Here is a 5409-nt window from a genome sequence, read left to right on the forward strand (position 1 = left end):
TATGCCCACTTTCTGGAGAGTTTTTATCATAAATGAGTGTTGAATTTTGTCAGAAGCTTTTTCTGCATCTATTGAGATGATCATATGGTTTTTATTCTTCATTTTGTTAAAATAGTGTATCACATTGATTGATTTGCATATATTGAAGAATCCTTGCATCCCTGGGATAAATCCCACTTGATCATTGTGTATGATCCTTTTAATGTGTTGTTGATTTGTGTTTCCTAGTATTTTGTTGAGGATTTTTGCATCTATATTCATCAGTGACATTGCTCTGTAATTTTCTTCTTTTGTAATATCTTTGTCTGATTTTGGTATCAGTGTTCCTTCCTCTGCAATTTTTTTGGAAGAGTTTGAGAAGGATGGGTGTTAGCTATTCTCTAAATGTTTGATAGAATTCACCTGTGAAGCCATCTGGTCCTGGACTTTTGTTTGTTGGAAGATTTTTAATCACAGTTTCAATTTCATTACTTGTGATTGGTCTGTTCATATTTTCTATTTCTTCCTGGTTCAGTCTTGGAAGGTTATACCTTTCTAAGAATTTGTCCATTTCTTCCAGGTTGTCCATTTTATTGGCATAGAGTTGCTGTTAGTAGTCCCTTAGGATGCTTTGTATTTCTGCAGTGTCTGTTGTAACTTCTCCTTTTTCATTTCTAATTTTATTGATTTGAGTCCTGTCCCTCTTTTTTCTTGATGAGTCTAGCTGATGGTTTATCAATTTTGTTTATCTTCTCAAAGAACCAGCTTTTAGTTTTATTGATCTTTGCTATTGTTTTCTTTGTTTCTATTTCATTTATTTCTGCTCTGATCTTTATGATTTGTTTCCTTCTGCTAACTTTGGGTTTTGTTTGTTCTTCTTTCTCTAGTTCCTTTAGGTGTGAGGTTATATTTTTCTTTGAGATTTTTCTTGTTTCTTGGTGTCGGCTTGTATAGCTATAAAAGAACTGCTTTTGCTGCATCCCATAGGTTTTGGATTGTCGTGTTTTCATTGTCATTTGTCTCGAGGTATTTTCTGATTTCCTCTTTGATTTCTTCAGTGATCTCTTGGTTATTTAATAGCATAGCGTTTAGCCTCCATGTGTTTGTGTTTTTTACGTTTTTTCCCTTGTAATTCATTTCTAATCTCATAGCATTGTGGTTAGAAAAGATGCTTGCTATGATTTCAATTTTCTTAAATTTACTGAGGCTTGATTTGTAACCCAAGATGTGATCTATCCTGGAGGATGTCCGTGCGCACTTGAGAAGAAAGTGTAATCTGCTGTTTTTGGATGGAATGTCCTATAAATATCAATTAAATCTATCTGGTCTATTGTGTCATTTAAAGCTTGTATTTCCTTATTAATTTTCTGTCTGGATGTTCTGTCCATTGGTGTGAGTGAGGTGTTAAAGTCCCCCACTATTACTGTGTTACTGTCGATTTCCTCTTTTATAGCTGTTAGCACCTGCCTTATGTATTGAGGTGCTCCTATGTTGGGTCATGAATGTTTACAATTGTTATATCTTCTTTTGGATTGATCCCTTGATCATTATATAGTGTCCTTCCTTGTCTCTTGTAACACTGTTTATTTTAAAGTCTATTTTATCTGATATGTGTATAGCTACTCCAGCTTTCTCTTGATTTCCATTTGCATGGAATATCTTTTTCCATCCCCTCACTTTCAGTCTGTATGTGTCCCTAGGTCTCAAGTGGGTCTCTCGTAGACAGCATATAGATGGGTCTTGTTTTGGTGTCCATTCAGCAAACCTGTGACTTTTGGTTGGAGCATTTAATCCATTCACGTTTAAGGTGATTATCAATATGTATGTTCCTATGACCGTTTTCTTAATTGTTTTGGGTTTGTTTTTGTAGATCCTTTTCTTCTCTTGTGTTTCCCACTTAGAGAAGTTCCTTTAGCATTTGTTGTAGAGCTGGTTTGGTGGTGCTGAATTCTCTTAGCTTTTGCTTCTCTGTAAAGCTTTTGATTTCTCCATAGAATCTGAATGAGATCCTTGCTGGGTAGTGTAATCTTGGTTGTAGGTTCTTCCGTTTCATCACGTTAAGTATATCATGCCACTCCCTTCTGGCTTGTAGAGTTTCTGCTGAGAAATCAGCTGTTAACCTTATGGGAGTTCCCTTGTATGTTATTTGTCATTTTTCCCTTGCTGCTTTCATAATAATTTCATAATAATTTTTCTTTGTCTTTAATTTTTGCCAATTTGATTACTATGTGTCGTGGTGTGTTTCTCCTTGGGTTTATCCTGTATGGGACTCGCTGCACTTCCTGGACTTGGGTGGCTATTTCCTTTCTCATGTTAGGGAAGTTTTCAACTATAATCTCTTCAAATATTTTCTCTGGTCCCTTCTCTCTCTCTTCTCCTTCTGGGATCCCTATTATGCAAATGTTGTTGCATTTAATGTTGCCCCAGAGGTCTCTTAGCCTGTCTTCGTTTCTTTTCATTCTTTTTCTTTAGTCTGTTCTGCAGCAGTGAATTCCACCATTCTGTCTTCCAGGTCACTTATCTGCTCTTCTGCCTCAGTTATTCTTCTATTGATTCTAGTGTAGTTTTCATTTCAGTTATTGTATTATTCATCTCTGTTTGTTTCTTCTTTAATTCTTCTAGGTCTTTGTTAAACTTTTGTTACATCTTCTTGATCTTTGCCTCCATTCTTTTTCTGAGGTCCTGGATCATCTTCACTATCATTATTCTGAACTCTTTTTCTGGAAGGTTGCCTATCTCCACTTCATTTAGTTGTTTTTCTGGGGTTTTATCTTGTTCCTTATCTGGTACATAGCCCTCTGCCTTTTCATCTTGTCTACCTTTCTCCGAATGTGGTTTTTGTTCCACAGGCTGCAGGATTGTAGTTCTTCTTGCTTCTGTTGTCTGCCCTCTGGTGGATGAGGCTTTCTAAGAGGCTTGATGGGAGGGACTGGTGGTGGGTAGAGCTGACTATTTTTCTGGTGAGCAGAGCTTAGTAAAACTTTAATCTGCTTGACTGTTGATGGGTGGGGCTGGTTTCCCTCCCTGTTGATTGTTTGGCCTGAGGCAACCCAACACTGGAACCCACGTGGGCTGTTTGGTGGTGCTATTGACAGACTCTGGGAGGGCTCACGCCAAGGAGTACTTCCCAGAACTTCTGCTGCCAGTGTCCTTGTCCACACAGTGAGCCACAGCCACCCCCGACTCTGCAGGAGACCCTCCAGCACTAGCAGGTGGGTCTGGTTCAGTCTTCCCTGGGGTCACTGCTCCTTCCCCTGGGTCCCGATGCGCACACTACTTTGTGTGTGACCTCCAAGAGTGGAGTCTGTGTTTCCCCCAGTCCTGTCAAAGTCCTGCAGTGAATTCCCACTAGGCTTCAAAGTCTGATTTTCTAGGAATTCCTCCTCCCGTTGGCGGACTCGCAGGTTGGGAAGCCTGACGTGGGGCTCAGAACCTTCACTCCAGTGGGTGGACTTCTGTGGTATAAGTCTTCTCCAGTCTGTGAGTCACCCACCCACCGGTTATGGGATTTGATTTCACTGTGATTGCGCCCCTCCTGCTGTCTCATTGTGGCTTCTCCTTTGTCTTTGGATGTGGGGTATCTTTTTTGGTGAGTTCCAGTGTCTTCCTGTCGATGTTTGTCCAGCAGCTAGTTGTGATTCTGGTGTTCTCACAAGAGGGTATTAGAGCACGTCCTTCTACTCCGCCATCTTGGTTCCTCTGCACCTTTTTATTTCTTGAGAAATAAAAGGTTGTGGCATAAATATGTCATCAGATCAGGAAAGGGTTTATTTTTAACCCTTTATTTTAACTTTATTTTTAAGTTAATCACATTTAAATGAAGAAGTAATACTCAATACCTAATTTACATTCAGAAGCAAACAACAATAGATATATTTAAGAAAAGCATTTTAGGCTTTTACTGTCTAACTTGAACTGACAAAACCTTAGCTCTTATAAGAAGAAACAAGATAAGCATCTGTGTGTGTGTGTGTGTGTGTGTGTGTGTGTGTGTAGTAAAGATATAATGTTAATTCAGTAGCCGAGAAGGAGGACCTGGCAGAACAAAGTGAGTGGGAGGAGGTGGGGGGACAGGTGGGGAGATTCTTTAAAAGCATATTATTCACTAAAAGAAAGATTTCACAGAGCTATGTATTATAAAAATCTATTCCAAACTAACATATTCCTCCACTGTGCTTTCATGCCACTTGGAGCATTTATTTTACTACTCTTCACATTGTATCATGGCTACCTATGGCTTAACCACACATTAATACCTTACTTACTTTCTAGTCACTATCAAAGCTTATGTAAGAAACAGCCAGCTAAGCAACTGTGTAAGACATCAGTCCTTAAGGTGTACCAAACAACTTCTGGAATGAATTTGAATTATTATCTCAGCTAACTCATATAACTCACGTCACCCCTTCTATAATAGTGAGATGTATGTTGGTTCGGATCCTATACTGTCTTTGAGAGGTCAACACCAACACTCCTATTTGTTTTGCATTTTGCAGCAAACAAGTGCTAATTAAAGGGTGTGATTATAGGCAGGGCCACCAAAATTTAAATCTATCAGTCACTTGTACGTAACAGGTGAATGCTAAGAGAAATCCGCTTCCTGCAAGAATGAAAACCGTTCTCAGCAATCAGATTATTGACATTCCAGAGAATGTCGACATCGCTCAGAAGAGACACACAGTAATTATGAAGGACCCCAGAGGACTTCAATCACATCAACATAAAAAAGTCTCCTTGGAAAGAAAAATAGATTCCAGGTTGACAAATGATGGGGAAGTAGAAAGGAACTGGCTATGGTTTTGACCCTCCGTAGACATGTACAGGGATATTGCACTGGGCTTCCTTTACAAGCTGAGGTCTACATATGCTCACTTCCCATCAATGTTTTTATTCTGGAGGATGGGTCTCTTGTTCACATCTGAAATTTATTGGGTAAAAAATATATCCACAACGTTTGGATGACACCAATCATCTGTTGTTCAGTATCTCAAACCCCAAAAGATGAGTTCATTCTTGAAGGAAACACATTGAAAATGTGTCATACTCAGATACTTTGATTCAGCAAAACACAATAGTTAAAAAAAATTTGGATTGTGTCTATAATTCTGGAAAAGGAACAGTTCAACAGGCTGATGAATAATATCTAAGAATTGTCCAGCTATGGAAAAAACAAGAAGCCAGATGATTCTTAAGATCTATTTGTGATATTTTAAAGATGCAACAAAGCCCTGCATTAAAAGAACAAAAAAGGAATCGATGCTTGTTACAGTACCATTTATCAAGAATGAGTTATTAATTATTTCATTTAAAACATGTATTTGCTTGTTCTTTCATCTAATCGTCAAATATTATTGAACACATAAAAGATTCTGGACACTGTTAAACAATCTAGAAATGGCAGAAAACAAGATGCAGCACATGGAACTATTT

The 5409-nt window shown here is 38.4% G+C and overlaps 1 pseudogene; it reads left to right on the forward strand.

Annotated features, from left to right (window-relative positions):
* The first annotated feature begins 4587 nt into the window (after nt 1–4587).
* On the forward strand, nt 4588–5119 carry LOC137204214 (large ribosomal subunit protein uL6-like; annotated as a pseudogene).
* Nucleotides 5120–5409: the final 290 nt, after the last annotated feature.

The sequence above is a fragment of the Pseudorca crassidens genome, chromosome 12 (genome assembly GCF_039906515.1).
Source record: "Pseudorca crassidens isolate mPseCra1 chromosome 12, mPseCra1.hap1, whole genome shotgun sequence".
In the NCBI taxonomy this organism is placed as follows: Eukaryota; Metazoa; Chordata; class Mammalia; order Artiodactyla; family Delphinidae; genus Pseudorca; species Pseudorca crassidens.